This window comes from Neopsephotus bourkii, unplaced genomic scaffold (genome assembly GCF_033783945.1).
Source record: "Neopsephotus bourkii isolate Nb327-2 ecotype Australia unplaced genomic scaffold, CSIRO-AGI_Nbou_v1 NB_284, whole genome shotgun sequence".
NCBI classification, from domain to species: Eukaryota; Metazoa; Chordata; class Aves; order Psittaciformes; family Psittacidae; genus Neopsephotus; species Neopsephotus bourkii.
The window spans coordinates 912,873-933,202 of NW_026900793.1; the positions used below are offsets into that span (position 1 = coordinate 912,873).

At 38.5% G+C, this 20,330-nt stretch overlaps 2 protein-coding genes across 3 annotated transcripts in view; both read left to right on the forward strand.

Annotated features, from left to right (window-relative positions):
* The window catches only part of PBRM1 (polybromo 1), a 351,134-nt gene that overhangs the window by 126,303 nt on the left and 204,501 nt on the right, over positions 1-20,330 (forward strand). The gene's annotated exons all lie outside the window — the stretch shown is intronic.
* The window catches only part of CENPP (centromere protein P), a 133,482-nt gene that overhangs the window by 110,273 nt on the left and 2,879 nt on the right, over positions 1-20,330 (forward strand). The gene's annotated exons all lie outside the window — the stretch shown is intronic.

Here is a 20,330-nt window from a genome sequence, read left to right on the forward strand (position 1 = left end):
CAGGATGTTTCCTTCTGCTGTTCCAGCAGAACTTGCCCACCTCAGTGGGTTGTGTAACTATAGCCTTTGGTACCAAAAGTTGGATTCTTTAAGTATCAGTATTCTTGGCATGCATTTGAAACCCAAACTTTAGCTGGTTGTGTATATTCAGTAGATTCCCACACAGATTTAGTTTTGGAACTACATATAACAGATGACATATGGCTCTTCTCTGCATCTGTATGTTTGCAGTCATTTCTTCATAACAGATAAAATGTGTCTACTTGTGATGCCTACTCGTACACTGAGGGACTATATTTATGAACTGGAGAATAATATTTTGTGGTCTTACAGAATTAATTCCAAAGTGTGAGTGGCAAAAGGAATAATTTCCACCACTGCTTTTTCTTAATCCTCTAAACATAGCTTTCCACATTGCTTCTCTACAACATCAGATTTTGGTTTCTCTGGATTTCCTGAGAGCACTAGTAACCTCTTTTCCTTTCACAGCAGGCAGAAGTTTTAGTCAGTGTACAGTAGTACTATTGTTGTCACTCTTTTTATCAATTTTGCTTCAGGACTGAATGGTGGGAGGAAAAGCTTATGTTCGCTATTGTGGCTCTGTTCTAAACCTCAGGTGGGCTAAAATTAATGCATAAGTTAATATGATCGTCTGTGAGGTAGAAAGTGGCATATAGATTTTCCAATTATGCCTGAAAGGCAACTTAATACATGGAGTATGCTGAAACAGAGGAGGAACAACATCTGTTTCTTAATCGTCTTGAAAATACCTTAGTCATCAAAGAAAGTGAGCAGCTGAAAGAATACAGGACACCATAATAAAAGTTCTGAAGCAAACTTAAGTACCTAGGATTAGTTTGTTTATGAGTGGAAATTTGAGAGGTGATATATGAGTATAGAAACAAGAGCTGAAGAGACTTTTTCTGATCACAGCTTATAGAGACCATGAAACCTCAGTTCTACATCATACCTTTTAAAAATGTAAATTTTTATCTGCATAATGGACAAATAAAACACATGAAGAGGAATAGTCTTCACTGAGTGAGTTTAATGCTAGGTATAACCTAACTTATCAGAGTAGCGGAAAGAATGCATTTTAGACAGCTACTGATAACTTACAGGATTGCTTGAATTACCTTCTTAACTTACTGAGTGTGCTCAGGAGGTCATGCAGCTCATCTAGTCCAACCTGATGCTCAAGACAGGGTAAAAATTAAACTCAGTACAGGTTTTTGTTTAGCTGATTTTGAAAGGTATCAAGGGCAGAATTTACACAACTTTTCTTGGCTGCTGGTTCCCATGCCCAGCTGCCACTGAGATTTTTATTATTTATTTATCTCTTCTTCTTGAAGATGCATCTCCATAAAGAGCTGTGCTTCAGTATTGCAAAGTTATTCTTTGAATTTCCCTAAGCCATCTTTTATCCGGGCAGAACCAGTCTCTTGTTTCTACTAATAGCAAGCAAACCTTAAGGAGTTTGGAAGTGATTCAAAAGAGTTTACAGTGTGCTTGGTTATAAAATGTGATTGAAGATAGGCTTTAAAAGATTCAGATAGGCTTTAAAAAAAAAAAGCCGCCTCAAATGGATGTATATAATTTTTTGTTCTCTTATTTCATGTATTCAAAACAAGATTAGAGAAAAAGCAATGTGTTTTCATGCCAACTTTGCTGGTTGCCCTTGGCTCTGCAATCACTCTAAGACGAACTTAGAGTCAGAATTATTTGTAGGGCTGACTGTTAGCTAGTGATGACTTGCCAAGTTATGATGATTCAGACAGTATATACGGCAGCCATGCAGTGCAAGTTCTGGAGATATCTTCTTGCTATGATTTGGAGCAAAACAGAGGAAGTATTGTCTAAAAAAGATGGAAATTGTATAAGTGGACAGCATCAGAGTCATCTTATTTTTGAGGCAAGTTGTAGCTGTTTCAGGAGTTTGTACAAAACAGCCCCAAATGATAGGCCTGTGGTGTTAAAGATTCTGAGCACTTGAGCTTTTGTGGAACTTATGCATGTGGAGTACATTCATAGAGTTTTAATTTTGTTGACATTAATTCTACACCTCCCCCAAAAAAAAATTAAAATCTGCATGTCTTCCCTAAAACATCAAAAAGAAACCCTGTTACTTGTAACATGGGCCTTAGCTTATTTTTTTAAGTTATTTTCAGAATCATCTGAGGATATTTAATGTTTGTCTGCATTTAGGTAATGATCTTATGCTACATGTTGATGTTATCTTGTTGAACAGTATTAAGGGAATAACATGATGTTCCTTGGAAGACATCAAGCTGTGAAATGTTCTGCTTTCTGCAATTTTGAATACATTGTGAGAAATATGTACAAATGTTGGAAAGTTCACATCTTCTGCATTACTGTGCATATCTGTTACTGGATGAAGGTGAAGTTTTTTCTCACAAGAACTACAGAGTCTGAGCTATCTTTCCTTGCTCAGTATGTCATGCGATAGATACATAGCATTTCAGTCACCAATTCGTGGCCTTATTTTGTTAGGACACTTTGCTGCTTTGTGTTTCTTTTTACAGGCATTGTTTCATTTGTCTTCCAGATAGCAGCATCTTTACTGAAGGCATCCTTTAGTTACCCGTTTGTCATATCCTAAGCCTCTGAGCATTTGTCATCGAACCATAATGAAGGTGTCAGTCATCATAGATACCTGCAGTAGACCCAGTGGGGTTTTATCTTATAGGGCATGCTTTCCAAGGTATCCTGACAAGGCAGGTGGCAGTGGCTCCTTGAATCTTAGGAAATCCTCTCCTTACCATCCCTGGCTAAGCCTTAGGTGAAGCACCTCCAAAGTTACGTGGCTGCCTTAGTACGATTATCTTCATCGCTGATCTTTAAACAGGGCTTACAAATGAAAATATCAGCTTAGTGCTCATCAGCTGAAGCAACATATACAGCTTTAGCAATTATTGGGAAAAGAGCAGGAAACAAAACTGAAAACATCATTATGGCACGTGTAGGCACTTGAGAATTTAGTATGGTGCTTATGCCATGCTTCATCTCTAGGTCCTACACCTTCATACAGTGTGAGGATTTCAGGATACCCAGTCCACCCATTCTGGTAGTTTTTATTCAGTGCCAGAGAGAGTACCCCAAGTCTTGACAACAGAAGGTGGTCAGGCAACACCTGTGATCAGAGCATAAACACATAGATTTTTCTTTTCTAGGCTTTGTGATCGGGTGTGCAGGGCTGCATCCTAGGGTGCCCCTGAATAGCTCTAACCACAGTATTTGCTTTAGCTCATATTCCTTTATTCCTTTTCCTCCATTTTCCACAGGTGAGCAGTAGCCACATGCATGCATACCTTAGCATAGTTTATCAATTTCGTTACTGGGGGGAGGAAACCAACCCTCTGTACGTTGTCACCTGTTACCATGTCTTACCTGGTACCATTCTGTAGCTTTACATATTCCACTGTCATCCTTATTTTTAATAGCTTTCACATTAATACAGATTTCTTGATGCTTTCTGTTTTACCATGTTATTTATGGAAGGGCTGTGTTAAAGTTATTTTATTTATTCCTAAACCACTGATGGAAATACTGTTTCTGTGAGTCAAAAAACACATCCGTATTCAGGAATTTAAAGCTTTTTCCATTTTGCTGAGGAATTTGAAACGAAAGAGACAGTACTGAAAATTACAGCAGCATTTTTTAACCTTCAAATAAAAATAAAAGAATGTAATGACATTTTTAAATTGCTTTACTTTCGGTTGTCATGGTGAGTCTTTGCAGTTGCTGCCTGGTTTTGATCAAAGACAAAGATGGAATCCAAATTTCAAAATACTGATGTGTTGGTTTGGATTTTTTTAAACATAACACACAAATTTATAGTTGGAAAAAATAGGAAAGGGGGGGGGAATTTATAACTGTTAAAGTCAGCACAAAACATGAGATGGGGAATTTGGGACTGGCAGTACACTGTATTTCTAAAACCTATAGCAGTTACTGCGTGCCTTTTTGTAATCAGCGGTCACCAATATCCTTAAGGAAAAAAGACTAAAGAGAAGGATAATGTGTTGCTGGGAAACCTTAACAGATTAAACACAGATTTTCCTCATATATTTAAAAATATTAACAGTACATTGCAAAAAGCATTGAGCACTTCTTTAGGTGGGAATAAACCTAAATTTGCATAGCTGCATCCAAGTTCCAGCTCTTCATTGAAGAGAACAGAATATACGAAGTATCAATATTCATTCTTACTAACTTTCTCAAACACTAATTATTGCCACAGCTCCGTGCCTCTTGGTTATGTTTCCATTCAGTCGTACAATACTGTTTTTAGTTTGAGATATGTTTTTCTCACTTTATATCTAAAATGCCAGTGAACAGACAGATGGAAGTAATTTGTAAGCCCTTCCTTCAGGAGCTACCTCAGATCTGAGGCTGGTATGTGTCACGTACTGCCTGTATGTACATCAGCGAAGAAATTTAGTAGAATTTTTATTATTTCACTGTCAATAGCCTGTTCTCTGTGGTGTTGCAAAGCCAGTAGTCCACCTAGCACAACTTTAAAACCCTGGCTGTTGTAAGTGAACATGTGCAATTTTCAATGCCCTTCTGTCTTACCTCTCCAGTAGTATTACTTCTTTTTCCAGGTTCAAATGCTGACACTTCCCTGTGTGTTGGGCAATTATATTTCTGTTATTTACTGATTTGTATTTTTCCAAAATATTCATCTTAGCATTATTAATTAATTTGGAGTAAAAAAGAAGTAATTTAATTTGGTCTTGTCCTTGTCATAGTTCACATAATATTATCTTTTATTTCTGCTGCACCCAAGCTTTGTATAAACTGAAGACTATTTATCCAAATATTTTTACATTCCCTTAAGTTTGTAGTTTTGGATCTTAATTTCAGCAAGTGCTCATTTAATTATGGGAGTATCATTCTATATCAAAGAAATTGCTCTAATATTTTCAGACACAGGTACCCTGTTCTGGAAAACCCCATCACAATACTAGTATCAGTGTGATAAATTTGAAGTTCTTTTCAGTTCTTGTTGCTCAGATTTTCACAGTTTATGTCTTTTCTAAAATCTTTTTCTCATGTAAACTATGAAACATTCAGAATGGTTCACAACAGGGTTTTGAAGGTCATGGCAACAGTTGCATTTTCTTTCAGTAGGCACGCACATCTTACCCAGAGCAAGGAGACTGTTTAAATAAAGATTGGACTAAAATGGACATATAGAAAGTCTGTATTTTAAATATAGAAAATTAGGATTACTTTATCTGCGTGTAAATACTGAAAATAGATTGTTTGCAATTAAAAATTAGACTGTACTATTATTCTAATGGCTTTTCCCTATTTGTTTGCACTTTTAAAAACAATGATTTGTTTTCTGTGTACTTGGCCATGCTTGGTTGCGCTTGCCATTTGTAGACAAAATGACAAAAGAGTGTGTCCAAGAGAAATCTGTGCACTTCTCTAACAAGTGAATGCAATTTTTCTAAACTTCTGTATACTGTTGCCAACTTGAATTGTATCAGAAATGAAAGAAGAAAATCAATCTTACAGATAAAACTGACTGCTAGACATTGTTGGGTTCCTGTGGCTTGCTTCATGTATCACTTCTGTTTGTTAGCTGAGGTATTTTCACATTGGTTTTAATATTAAGTAGAAATTAGTAACAGGATGCCTCTTCACTGAGAGACTGTCTCAGGAAGGAGGTGTAAACTGAGGACACAAATATTTTGAAGCTTTTTAGTCAAAAAGAAGGATTTCTTGGCAGCTGGTACAAGGAAGAGAATTTAAGGGAAAAAAGAAAAAAACCCAAACAACAAAGTTCGCTTCCAGTTTCCTTTTACATCTAAAAATTGGTTGCCTTTGCCTGTTGATTCATGTTTTCCCCATTAAAGACGTGGCACCAAATGGTTTGTTTGGGTAAATTAGTGGACAATGGCAAAAAGTCCTTGTATAGCAATTCTGCAGCGCTGTTTTCAGATTGTTATCCCACTACTGGTTCTGCTGTTGTGCTGTTGATCATATTGTGAGAACTAACACCAGGTTTTCACATACTGTGCCTTCTGCTTAACGCACAGGCTATTCTGCTGGTGGAAATGAGGGGACAGTACCTAGCTGGTGGAAAGCAGGGAGGATGGGAAGAGCTTAACCTCTCCCTGGCACTTGTTCTATGAAACCAAACTTTAAAATAATGTTTCCATAACAATATAACCTGAGAGGTAACTATTTGTTCTGCCAGTAACTGACTGAAAGAAGGTACTGCTTTTTATCCTAAACAAGAAATAAGATACCTAGACAAGAAATATATCATCTCCCAGTGAGTTGAAGAGAATTTGGATTGAATCATGCTATATGCTTTTAAATAGCTTTTAATGACTGCAGTTTCATTTATTCTACTTCACTTCTTTCTTAGAATGATGTGTACTCAATATGGAGCTATGCCTTTCAGTCTAGCATCATCCCAGCCCTGGAGAACCAGATGACTTGCAGTGATTTGCATTTGGGTCATGTTTAAAGGTCCCCAATGACACAGGGCCACTACATGCTGTTCTTACATACTCAGATATGACTTGCTCAAGAGTTTTCCAGTTTTCTTGTACACATCAGCTACAGTTAGTTCCAGTCTGTGTTACTGTGATGGATAAATATTTTTTTTCATTTTCAAAGACTGTTAAATTTTATAAAAATCTTTGAGGTTCATTTACTTCAAGTTTGCTTCAAGTTCTTTTTATAGATACAACTTTTGTAATATGGCACTGTTGTCCATTTGTCATGGGTATGAGAGCAAGAGAGTTTTTTTGAAAGTCTGCAAAATCCGCCTCATTATGATATGCCACATGTGAAGCAAAGGCACGTCACTGTATTTACTGGGATGAAGTGAGATTTTACCCCATAACCTACAAGTTTAAATTAGAACTAATTCTGTTGACGTTAATGCAATTACTGTAAAGTAAAACTAATGAGTGTGGAAGGAAACAGTTAATGGATACTCTATATGTGAAGAGACCCTTATTTCTGCTGGAGGAGTAGAATGTGAAAATATGTCAAAATTTAAATGACAGTTCAGTAATATTTTTTGGTGAATTAATTGATCTTTCTGGTACCCCTTTGTTTATGTGTTTTGACCTGGCAAATTTGTTTTCAGATTGGGTTTGAGTTTTGACAATTAGGGTTTTTTTAATTAAAAATATATAGATATCAATTCAGATGTCTGTACCATTTCATCTTTCAGCAGTGCTTTGGGATGAAAGCAAAGATCATTTCATAGTTACTTCTGGAAATATTTGTTGTATGTGCTTCAGTGATAGCAGATTGAGTTTATAGCATCATGCCTATGTGTAACTGGCAGTGATGTCACTGCAGTGTGTTGAAGGGTCTGTATTCACTTTAACTGACTAAATGAGAGCTCGGTAGTGACAGCACAGGCTTCTTTCAGCTCATCCAGGCTAATTAGATAAGGCAGGCTCCAAAGGAGGAGCTGTGGAATTGCTGTTTCTGGTACTTGAACTAGCTGTACTGAGTGTCCAATTCACAGATATCTGCTAATCAGTCATACTGCTGTTTAGGTAAACAGTTTGAGAAGGAAAGGAAAAACGTATTATTGATGCATTGCCTTGTCATCTGGTTTTCATCTAAGAGTTCTGACACCCAGTCACTTCAAGAGAGCAGCTACCTGATTTAGTGCTTGAGTATCTGTAAGCCCAGCTGCAGGGAATACAACAAAAAGGGATGTAAGAAATGGATGATCAGAAATGGTTCTGCAAAGGGATGCATTGGTACATGTCCTATTCCTGCAGAAGTTTCAGTGAAAGGTGTGTAAAGTAATCCTGTAGTCTCTTACTTGTTGAGAAAGAAAGTACTAGGATGTAGAAAGTGGAGTGATAAGAATTTGAGATGACATGGGCCATACTTGGGGACATAATGTGTGTATGCATGATATTTGTTGATAGTAGCATTTGTTCATTGTTTCAGTGGCAGTTTGGAGTATAGTCAAAAAAGTTTGCAGCAGCTCTGAGTGTGCTTGATTCCTCTTTATGAGTTGCTCATTTTCTACTTTAAAACATTTTACTACTTCTGTACAGCTTTATTCATAATCCATTTAGAGTCACATCAGTTGCAAGGCAACTCCTGTGGTTTTAACTGCTTCAATTGTCCTTTTTGCTTTTATGAGTGAATTTTTAAAGCATTGAGTTCACTAAAGCCATCTCAAAGTTCTGCCATAAAAGAAGCCAGCAACTTGCAATGGAGTAGGAGTGTTTTTTTTTAATTAACAAGTATTAAAAAGCTTTGATTAAAGCAAACCATATTTTAGCACAGAAGTCATCAGTTGAGCAGCTCTTTGATTAGTGTTATAATTTAAAATCCTCAGGTGATTTTTGTAACCATACATTCAGATTTTGGTACTTGCTGAGGGTCCAGGCTGTTGGATTTTGATTTTCTAATTTTTTATTGCCATAAAGTATAAATTTCTCCAGCCACTGTGTCCTACAAAGAACTGTTAACCCAAGTTCAGTATTTTAATTTTTTTTTCTAAATAATTCTAAACCATCTAGTGTCTTGAAAAGGTTTCTTTATTTTTATATTCATAATTTAGTGAAGGAAACACTGAGCGAAGCTACCTCTGCCTGGTGGTGAGAGCAGCAGCTCTTGCCCAAGAAAAAACATGGGTTTCTCATTAAATTAAATTAAATATATAAAATGGTTTTTCTGTCTGTCTTCCGGGCTGTAAAATGAAATACTTGTTGTTAACATCTGTACTGTATGGGGTGAAGTACAATTGGAGTGATTATTCACCTGCATCAAAGCTGATGCTTTTAACACTGACTTAATGAATCCATCTCCAGTAATGCTTCAGCATGCTCCTGGTGATAATGCACCGTAAGCCTGTTCCAAGCAGTATGGCTCTACCAGGTATTAAAATAAGTTCAGCATTTGTTTTGTTCTGCAAGCATGTGTGAACTTAAATTTACGGTAATCACAACAAATGGGAAGAATCATAAAAATGGCAACTATTGTTACCAAAGTATATCTATGTAACAAAATGAAGATTATATTGTATCGAGCACTGAACTTTTACCACTAGCGTAAAAAAAGTTAGCATAAGTAACAGGAGTGGTGAAAATAAAACATACTGTATTTCATCTGTGTGACTGACTCTCTAGAAAAGGCTTTTTTCCCCCCCTACATCCTACTACACTGGTTATTAAAGCAGCTGGAAAGATAGGACTATTTGTGTGTGATGTTTATACCATATTTTGGAGCAAACATTGATATCTAAATCTTTATTGGCTACTTTTTGTGTATTTTGTGGCCTTTACTTGTATTACACTGTGTTGTACAAGGGAAAAAGAACTGATTTTGCTGGTTTTTGTTTCAGAGAGCTGGGAAGTTTTATAAAGTTCATTCACAGTGAGTACTCGTGTAATTAGATGTTATGACATCTTTGTCTCACAGAAATAAACAGGGAAGATCCTATGAGCTAATTTGGATTGATTTATTAGGAATTCCGAATTCGTAGGGCAGCAGAATATGTAAGAAATAAGAAATATGATTTTGGAATTGAAAGAGCTGTAGAACTATCATTTGAATTATTTTTAAGAGACATAAATACATACGTAGTCTAGACAGTGCTACTTTTGCACTGGCAGGAGCAGCTGCAAGTAAATGCTAATACAAGAGCTGATTCCAAAACAGAGGGGAAAAAATAGAAAATGCCAAAGATGAAGAATATGCTGGAGGCCTCAAATGTTAGTGCATGGTGTGTTTTGGAAGAGTCATCCAGAGGTCTTTCTACAGGGGAAAAAATTAATATTAAAGTAATACAGAACTGCTTTTTAAATAACACTGTAGTACTTGCCTTTCCTACCTAACAATCAGAGGATTGTGTATAGCATGTAGTTCCTACTGTGAAACTTAGATTGGCGTTGGAAATGTGGCTTGTCTTTTGAGTGCTACATACTCAACTTTTTATATGAGCTGGGGGTAACTACATGTTTAAATTATGGGAATCCAAAATCTTCTTTTTCTTTGTTGCTTGAATTTCCTTTGTTTGGACTCATCTGTCCATTGCTAGCAAAGTTTTTCATCCTACTTGTACTTCCCCTTTTCTCCTTATTTCCTTTTCTTTGTCCTTTCTCCTTTTCCTCCTTGTTATTGTTCCTTCTGCCTTCTTTTTCTCCATATACATACAATAAAATGAAATATTGGGGGTTTGATGCTTCTCATGTGACTTTATATTGTTTGCGTTGCTAATACACCTCAGATAATTAGAGCTTCGTTAATTGCTGCTTGGATTAGAATGCTAGAAATGTGTGCACTGCTATTTAGATTGAAATGGCATGACAAAATCTTCTAAAATACTGCTCCTTGTATGGAAACTTGAAACTTTGAATACCCAGTTAGACTCTGGCATTATCAATAATCAGTCATATCCTTATGCAGTTAGCAGTTCATCTGTGTAAGGGCATGCCCCTTTCACTGAGCTGCTAATAGTATAGAAACCCTGACATCAGTTCTACCTTTCTGAAGTGATTTTACCAATAAACCCAACCGAGCATGGACTTGCTGAGCATGCGATTTTGAATCAAGGCAGTGATGCATTGCTGTATGCCACACACTACTAACTCCTTATGCAAAACGTGCTGCATTCCAACAGTCCTGAAGTCAGTCCGCAGTCTGGATCCGTGATCACTCCATCTGGAGACGGCTGTAGCTCAGGCCAGACAGTGGCATTTTGCCATTGGTTTGTGTGGAAAACAGTCAATAGCTGTGGGGAGAGTTTGCAGAGGAATTTGGGATGCGTGCCGGTTGAAGGCTTCTTGTGCTTCCTCACATCCAGCAGTGTAAAAGCGTGTTCTGGAAAAAGCTGGTGCTCCAGTATCCACACTGCCAACGTGTGTTATTCTGCAGCTTTATGTTGTTGAGTTAGGACTAATGTTGGTAGTATACAACTGGGAAAAGGAAAGCCTTACGCATAGACTGGGTTTAAAGGCATGTATATTTGTGTTGCTTTACTTCCTTAGAGCTTTAAAAACACAAGGGAATTAAACTTACTGAGAAACTGAAGAAAGAAAAAGAGAAAGAGGAGCAGTAGTATTAGCTGATTTTCTTGCAGCTGGATTTCTACAAGGACAAGATTTGTTACTGGGTTGTCTGGATTGTTTCTGCACTGCCAGCTATTTAAATTCCAATTAAAAAATACCTCAGGGTTGTGTTGAAAGTGAATGAATTACACTGGCAGCTAGTATTAGTATTACTACTTTGTGTTGTAGCACTACCTAGCAATAAAACAAATATTTATATACACATCACAGCACATTCTTAGTGATTGCAACTTTGGCATTTAAAAACCAAATAAGGTGGGGCACAAGAATATGTTTTTGCCTGGCAGCTGCAAGCAGTTTTTCTTAGAGGAGACACTAGTGAATTCTCATCACTGCCCTGAATTCTTTTGTACTTGGCAGTATACAAATATCTGAGTCAAAATCATCCTTGTTCTGCAGGAATTAGTCTAAGGTATATTAGAGAGCTGCAGACTCAATAGTGTTACAGTACAAGTGTGCTGGGGGACTTTTTTTCCCTTTCGTTGTTTGGGGGTTTGCTGCTTTCTTACTGCAGCCATTTAGTAGATGAAAGTTTGAGGTCAGTTGACTGGTTTTATGAGCCTATTGTTTATCAGTGCATTGACAACTTTACACCCTTAGCATACAGTAATTATAAATTAATACCATATGACAAAGTGATATTGAAAGGAAATGCTTTATAAGGGTCACAGTAGTAGGTGCACTTGGGCCTGGGTTGTGCTGGGACAGCCCTTCTGTTGGATCTTCAGCTTAGATCCAAATATGAAAATAAAAATCATATCGTAAATTAATAGTCACATAGTGAATAGTGACAAACTGAATTGGGTACTGTACAACCGTGGTTGAATCAAGCGTCAAAAATAATGTTATGGAAATATGAAGGAAGAAAAACAGATGGTAATGCAATAGAGTAGGGGCTGAAGCAGCTGAAGATGAAAAGGGAAAAAGAACAACGCAAAGGAATGTCTTTGGCAGTTTGCTAAGGCTGCATGGGTTTGGGGCTGGTGATGAGTAAGACTTCCTCACAGTCCGTTTCAGATCTTGATGTAGAGCATTTATGTAACTGTAAGAGGTAGTTGCAAGTTTGACTGTTAGCAAAGCAATCTATAACTCTTGAGGTACAGATCTGGTCTGCTAAAAACACAGGTCTGAAAGCAGGTGGATGCAGAGCAATTTGTATTCAGGTAACCAGCTGCATGTATGCATGGGGGGAAAAGAGGCATGTTCTGAGCTTGTGAGGACATTTTGGGAAATGCTTCCTGCAAAGATTTCACCTCTGCAGGACTAATTCCTCAAGTCTGCTCCCAAAACTCTTCCCCCCTAAAAGGAAACGTGCATGTTAGTGTGACTTGTGGCTTTCAAAGAAGGGAGCCAGAGCAGTGAGATGAACTGTGGCTGCCACACAAACCCACTTTTCATGGGGCACTTCTTTTCGTAAACTTGCTCTTTGGCGCTGAAGCCTCCTGTGAGTTTTGTGCAATTTGCATCACACGGATCAGCAGCAGGACTGTTCCCACCTAAATAAACATTTCACTCAGTGGAAGATGGAAGCTGTGTTTATTCTGAGACATAATTACGAGTGGTGAAGTCTGATAAGTCCAGATTGCAAATACAGTGTTTTTATGCCATGTAATTTAGTAGAAGGGGAAAAGTACATTATCTTTTATTGGTTTCAGTTCCTTAAATTGCACAAAATGAGAAACCTCATGGTGATTTTTGAGAACCTTTATGCTTTGAACTTTCAATGTGCCATTCTTTGAATACTTAAAGATATAATTCTAGGCCTTGCAAAGCAGTTTTCAGTGTAGACATTAAAAAAACCCATGGCATTCAAGAGCACATTTATAAAATGTTTCTCTTTTCTAATTCTCTGGTTTGTATTTTATTGTTTAAAATGGGTTTTACTAAATTGGGGGGGGGGGGGGCTGTGGTGGATACAACAGCTTATTTTCATAGCTATAATTTATTACATAGAATCACAGAATAGTTAGGATCGGAAAGGACCTTAACATCATCTAGTTCCAGCATACCCCAGTTGCTTCAAATTGATACTTATTCTTATCCAAAAAGAAAAGCATGCTGCCATCTTCCCAATGTTATAACAACCATCTGATGAAAGTTGACCTTAGACGTGCAAATAATGTTTGTGGGTTTGTGCTTTAACTGACATTTAGTTAAACACACTTTGTTTCCTGAAAAGATTGCCGTATTTTAGTTAAATCACTGACTTCAGGTTACAGTGTTGTTATCTTTCAGGCAAACACCGAACTGTCTCTGTTTTCACAAAGCCACATGAAGTGGTGATGCAGAAGCTGATAGCACACCCACTTGAGCATCTTGCCACTAGACCATGTTGGTTTGGATGCAGGACTGTATTTGGTGCTGAAGCTTCAGCAATACCTGTTGCTTAGCATGGATATATGGGTTTGTCCTGAAAAATAATATGCATCTTGTTAAGTGGGGCTGTGTTGATGCTCGGTTTCCTCATGTTTCCATGACTCAAGTCTGAATCTCATTATGACCAAATGGCCAAAAGGAATATATTATTTAAGCACACGCAGCCTTCCCTAAACCATCAGCTTTGCTAATCCAACAGGTATGGGACTCAGACCTATTGTTTTCTTTAAATCCAAGTGTAAAAGCAAATAGAATTTATACAGCATTATTCATTTGATAAACATTTAACACTTTCAGCATGAATAGATGCCTGCATGATCAGAGGCAACACATAAAGATTTGCATCTTGTGGAATTACTGTAAAATTATACTGGAGTGCAGTAGGAGGATTTGATCGAGTGGGTTTGTGCCATGCTAGCTACAGTTGGAGAAATGCAGAAATACTTTGTGTTAAGTATTTCTAATGTCCCATATTGTTTAGTCTAGAGGGAAGTTAGAATGAGATACCTGGGTATTCAAATTATTTGCAGAATGCTACCTCAGCAATTGTGTTGTATTTCTTACTCTGATTGCACAATTCTGTGGCACTTAGGGACACAGTTTCATGGTGGACTTGTCTGTGTTAAGTTTATGGTTGGACTTGATAAGGTCTTTTTCCAGTGTCAGTGATTCTGTGGAGACCTATCACACTCGTATTGATGGTCAGAGATCAAGCAAGGACTGAGGCACTGCCCCAAGTATCAATGTTCCTCTATTGCTGTAGTGGAGTTCATGAAAACAACAACAAAAAATAGTTTAAAACTGTGAATCATACATGTACCTGCACATGCACAACAGGGGATTTACTGCCTCTTCTAATTCTTGCCCCATGGGTTCATTGCATACCTTAAGGCAAAAGTCCATTTGTAAAAGTCCTGTGTAATATGATTAATACACTATGTGAAATACAGGTTTTAGGTAATACAGAATTTATTTACGCAGATGCCAAGGAGTATATGAAATGACATACAAAGAATGCTTTCTTTTTCAGCAAAAAAGAACAGGGCATGGGATAAAGTGAATTTTCCTTCAAAATGTAAGTGTTTAAGCCTTATAAATACCCCAGTAGCTCTCAAAGACCTTTGTTTCCACAAGCTGCTGAGGAAATAAGGATTTAAACATGTCAGCCTGCAAAGTAAATATACTCAGCTGTGCGCTGAGGTGTGTCATAGAAAAGTAATTCCTAAGTAGTTCTCTCACAATAAATTCTATTGCTTTCTATATTAATTGGATTGTTTGGGGGTTTATTATGATTTATGGGTCAGTATTTTACCTGTGGACCCGATGCTTCTGAAAAATAAGAGGAAATTCTTCCGGTTTACATTTACATCAGTTTACATATACAAGAGCCAGTCTTGGTAGACAAAGGCAGTTGATTTAACAGTCATGTAATGATTTATGTTGTTGTTGGGTAGTTTTTAACGGACTGTTGTTTGTTTGGCCAGACCTAAAGCACCGAGGGATGCTGGGTTTGCCTATCCTTGACATTGTTGTTACAACACTGGAATCCTTTCAGTAAGCCTGGCGGTCACAGAGTTGGATTTCCATGAAAGAAATAAATATTTGTGTCCCTTCTGTTTGCCTAATGCTTTGTGTATGGGGGATGTTATGCAAGCCTCTGAGGAGACTTAGTATAGATTTGCTGATTTTGCTTATACATTTACATTGTCATTATCATACTAATTTCTTTATATAATTTTTTAAAGCTCCTTTAAATGAAGCGTGCTACATCTTTCATTAGATTTAACTTCACATTAAAACCATGAAGTCTGTCTGTAGGAATTTTCCCCTTGTGAACCATCTGTTTTCCTGACTCAATAATTCCAGTGCATCAGAAGGGAAGTCTCTTTACAGAACGTTGTGATATGGTGCTTTCCACAGTGAAATTTTGAACCTTTCAGGCTTTGAACATAATATTTAATGACACTGGTAGTGCTTACAGTATTCACTGACAAATACACAAATGCTGGCATTGCACAGCAAACACTTCTACCTAAAGATCAACTTAAGCATGAGACAAACTTGCAGCATCTGCAGGCAATGAATTCTTCTTGTGTATTCTCAAGGTTCCAGGCCTTTGATTACAGTTCAGAAGTCTCAGCGAAATGCTATTTGAGACAAAAAACCTCAAACCTGTGGCTGTCCTACAGATCTTCGCTCATTTTCACTACAGGCATTTCTTTTACCCTCGTGTTCATGTTTTTAGTGTCCATCAATTTATACAGCCCTGCTGTTGCCCAGTGGCCAGGAAGGAAAGAACCAAAACAAGGATGCATTTCTTTTCAGACAGCTCGTTTCTCGATGGTGGGGTACTCAGTCTGTTTCCTCTCATCTGTTGCAGTGCGTGGGACCAGAAAAGTTAAATTTCTTGGAGTACTTTCTCTTATTTAAGGGTTTAAAAATCCAGGGAAGTGTAAATCTTCGTAAATCCTGTAAAGCAGCTGTCACCAACGTTAAATATTTTACTTAATAGAAATACATTAACAAATGGATTGTGCAATGCGTAGAATTGAAACTCTCCATAGCAACTGAAGTTACATTTCTAGAAAGGTCATCGATTAAAAATGTACACAGGACATTCAGTTTGTGACAGATTAACACAGTTTGTGCCTTGAGGGTAAGAGCTCCTGGTGAAGTTAGCGCAAAATATTTTAGCAGTCTGCATTAAGAACAGACAAACTGTAAGAGCAGGTCTCAGTAATGGAACTGTAGTTACCTGGGCTAGCAGATGCTTAGTAAAGGTAGAAATACAAACTGATTTCCAAACATGTAATTGCTGCATATCCTTTCATTTTGTAGTTTGGTGATTGCTGGCTTTATGTACCTTTAGGGCTTGATCATGTAATAGTAAAAGTACTCCACTTGGTACCTGAGTTAGACTTCTGCTAAAACCAGAGAACGGGGCTGTTGGAGAATGCAGCTACTTGGAATGGAGCCTATCCCACCCAGAGCACGTGGACAGCTTCCCTTTGGCAATGCTAAAGGGATTGAGCTCGGTTTTTTGCAGTGGGCAGCAGACTGGTGGCAGTGGGTTTAATGCTGGTGGTTTAATGCTTCTGGGATTTAATCATGTTGCTATGGGTATTCTACTGTATCTAGACTTTTCCTTGGTTTTGCAAATAGTTTGTATTTGAATTACTAAAGCTATACTGATGTTATTTTAAAGTCCTGATGCAACCACATGTTTGCCTCCAGGAGTTCATAATGTGGCCTTAGTTGAGCAAGCCACACATACAAATCACCCGAATCAGAGCCCAAGTGGAGAATCTTTGGTAAATGTAGCTCACACCTATGAAGGGACTCACAGCAGCATGACTCCTTATATACAATCCTGCTTACAGGATGCCAAGTTCAAAATTAGTAGTGTAACTGTGAAGTACTGTTCCAGCTAAGAGCAGAGTAGCATTACTTTCTTGACAAGTGGGTTAGAAACAAATCAATCTGCTTTTATTACAGCTTTTGTCTTGCCAGTTTTGCTTTGCATTCGTAGCCGTGGCTTTTAAGCTGACTAACTTAAAGCAGTGTCCTTAGAAGAGTTTTAGCAAGCAGAAAATTCCCCAGATTTTGCTTAAAAATAGATCCTACAAGCGTGTTCGCTCAGATGGCTGCATGTGTATGTTTATGTAAGATGTGTCATGGGAGAAAGGGAAGTCTGTGTATTCCATCATGAAAGTCATCCCTTTGTGATTTGAGACTATTTCTGTTTTAGACACAAGTTCCCATAAGATTCCTGTTCGGACTCCTGAAGGAGCTGGAAAAACAATTTCCGTCCAGAAGTAATAATAGCACAGCCTTTTTGGTTTTGATCATAAACTGACATTTAAAAGTCATCCGAGGAAAGATATCTCTTAATTAAAGTCAGGTTTTGTTTAACGCAGTTGTAGCTGATCCTTCCCATCTGGCATCGCAGTACTTGGTGTGATACCTTTCAGTAGCCCCATGTCAAGGTTATGACATCCCACATGAGTTTTGGACTTTCCTATGGGACCTTTCAGTGGATTGGGCCATTCTGTTGCCCTGGTTATTGCTCAGCCTTTCCCTTGGGGAGACTTGGAAAAGTGGCCCAGCAGAGAAGATGAGGTGATGATCTGGTACCCCCAAAGTGTGTTTGGAATTATAGTTCTGCCAGGAGTGTTGTAGTTTTTGCATCCAGTGTGCTTTGGTGTTCCTTTACATGTCAGATCCACGTGTTTCTCATGGGGTACAGATATTACATTTTATGTGTGGAATAGAAAAGGTAGATTGTGTGACTGCCTTTCCTGGCTTGTTCCCTGTGTTTTCAGTGTTTTAAGATTGCTCACCTAATCCTGGTGTGGTAGTTTTGCTCCCTGTTACTGCTGTGTGGTCATAACAAGCAGTCATCCTTTGGTGAGACACGAGCCATGCATCCTCATGAGGCTCTGGGTCAAGCACAGCTTCATGCCACGGTTAGATTTCAGTTCTAGTGTGTTTTCTGCCTGGAGAGAGATGTAGCTATTTGTGTTCTGCCTTTGTATGTTTTGTGGATTGCTAAAATATGATCTTTCCTGCTAAGAAGCTGGATTTTATCCCAAATCCTGTGAATTTCATACAAGATCAGATTTTCATGGCATTAGGATTGATGGCTAAGACTGTGGCATTTACTGGCAGCACAGAATAACCACTTGCTGTGTGCAAAACTTGCCAACACACACTTCCAGGTACAAGGGAAATCACATCCTGAGATCTCCTTGGGATACCTCTGGCTTCTGTACACAGGAAGTACCACTCCCAGCTGGGGGTAAATGCATTGGTGAGGATGGAAGTCAGGAGTGTGTTTTAGAGTGATTTGAAAAGCTGAACTCTTATCTAGTTCTTCTGATCTATTTTCTCTTGTGATTCCCAAAGGTCTTAGATATGAGTGGGTGAAGATAAAACCTGACTCTGTGCTTAGCTATGGTATGCTTGGGATCTCTTGTAAACAAGGAACTTCAGAGTCGAGTTCACCAGATATGAGCTAATCCTTAAGTATTTGCAACCTGGAGGTAAAGAAATTGCTAGAATCTCTGAGACCGCTGATACTAAATGGAGAATATTAAAGACAAAGGTTAGTGAGAAGCAGAGTCTCAAAAACTTGTTGTATTTTCTGCTCAGAGGAGTGTAATTCCACAGGGAGCAGAGCTGAAAAAAGATGACTGCTCTGGTAGGCAAGTGACCCGAGACCTGCACATTTCTGTGCTGAAACTCCCGTGTGCTTCATTTCCCCCTCTGTGTCTTTGTTCCCAGGATAGTTCATGGTCTTTATCCCTGTGGTAAATACAGTGCTAGATCCTTTGTAGACATCAAAACTGGCAAATTCCATGTGGTTTATGTCATTTGGCATTCTGCTCCAGTCCCCTTCAGTTTGTCATAAATTCCTAAAATGGAGCAAGATCACATCTGGTAGCGATTTCAGTCAGCCAGATGAGGCGTAATCCTGCAGGAGCGAGCTCATTTTCTCCAGTGCTTTTCAAAGATGAGCTCTCCTGCTCCTATTCCATAAGGCACGCCACTTGCCCTGTGAGCTCTATGGAATGATACAGGCTCACAGACTTTTCACACTTTATAAAGGCAGATTTTGGAACATAGCTTTGTATCCAGTACATGAGGCAGCACAAGGGAGTAACAGCGCTGAAGCCTTCTGGGAACAGGCTGCATCTGGATGCTGTTTTCCTTCCCAATAGCATGTCCCTGCAGCTCCTCATGCTCCTGAGTAACCTGTCACCTTTCCTCCTGCACCACTTCTAAAGAATCCATCCACAGCTACTATTCTGCTTTTCTTTTAAATGCTTTTAAAATAGTTATAGCAGAAGTTGCAAGGCTTGGGTAATTCCAAGACTGTAAAATATTAGATGCGCTAATGAAGGAATGGAACTGCACATTGTAGAAACTGGAAATAGCTCTAAGTCCCACTAATATGGAAGTTTAAAAGTAGTTGTATATGTTTCATCATGTTCCCATTGTCCTGTTGTATTTTCGTGATAGTGGTTATGTTGCTATCTCATTGCCTTTATTACTTTATGCTTTCAAAGCTCTGTGTGGAGCTTGGTGGTCCAGTTTCTCAAAAGCAGCAAAACAGAGCATGGTAGTAAAGTTATGGATATCACAGAGCAGAGCCTAGTGCCATGGTGATGTATTATAATGTGCTATTGAAATCAAATTAACAGAACTGACGTAAAAACTAATCTCTCAAGGTTTCCAAGGTCGTGCACAAGGGCCTCTAAGTCTGTTTGTACAATGCTGGTTTTCTCTCTGAGGTGACCAAATTTAAGTATTTCCTGATACCCCAGGAGTGATGCTTCACAAAAAAACTGCCAAACCATTCAAACACCACGAAATAAACCAAACCCTATGCCAAAATTTCATATTTAAAAAATCATGGCAGTCAGGTGAAGTTCCTGACAACTGGGAAAAGGGAAATATAACCCCCGTTTTCAAGAAGGGGGGTTCAGCTTGGAGAAGAGAAGGCTGCGTGGAGACCTCATAGCAGCCTTCCAGTATGTGAAGGGGGCCTATAGGGATGCTGGGGAGGGACTCTTCATTAGGAACTGTAGTGACAGGACAAGGGGTAATGGGTTAAAACTGAAACAGGGGCAGTTTAGATTGGATATAAGGAGGAAATTCTTTCCTGTGAGGGTGCTGAGGCACTGGAATGGGTTGTCCAGGGAGGTTGTGAATGCTCCATCCCTGGCAGTGTTCAAGGCCAGGCTGGACGAGGCCTTGGGTGAGATGGTTTAGTGTGAGGTGTCCCTGCCCATGGCAGGGGGGTTGGAACTTGATGATCTTAAGGTCCTTTCCAACCCTAACTATTCTATGATTCTA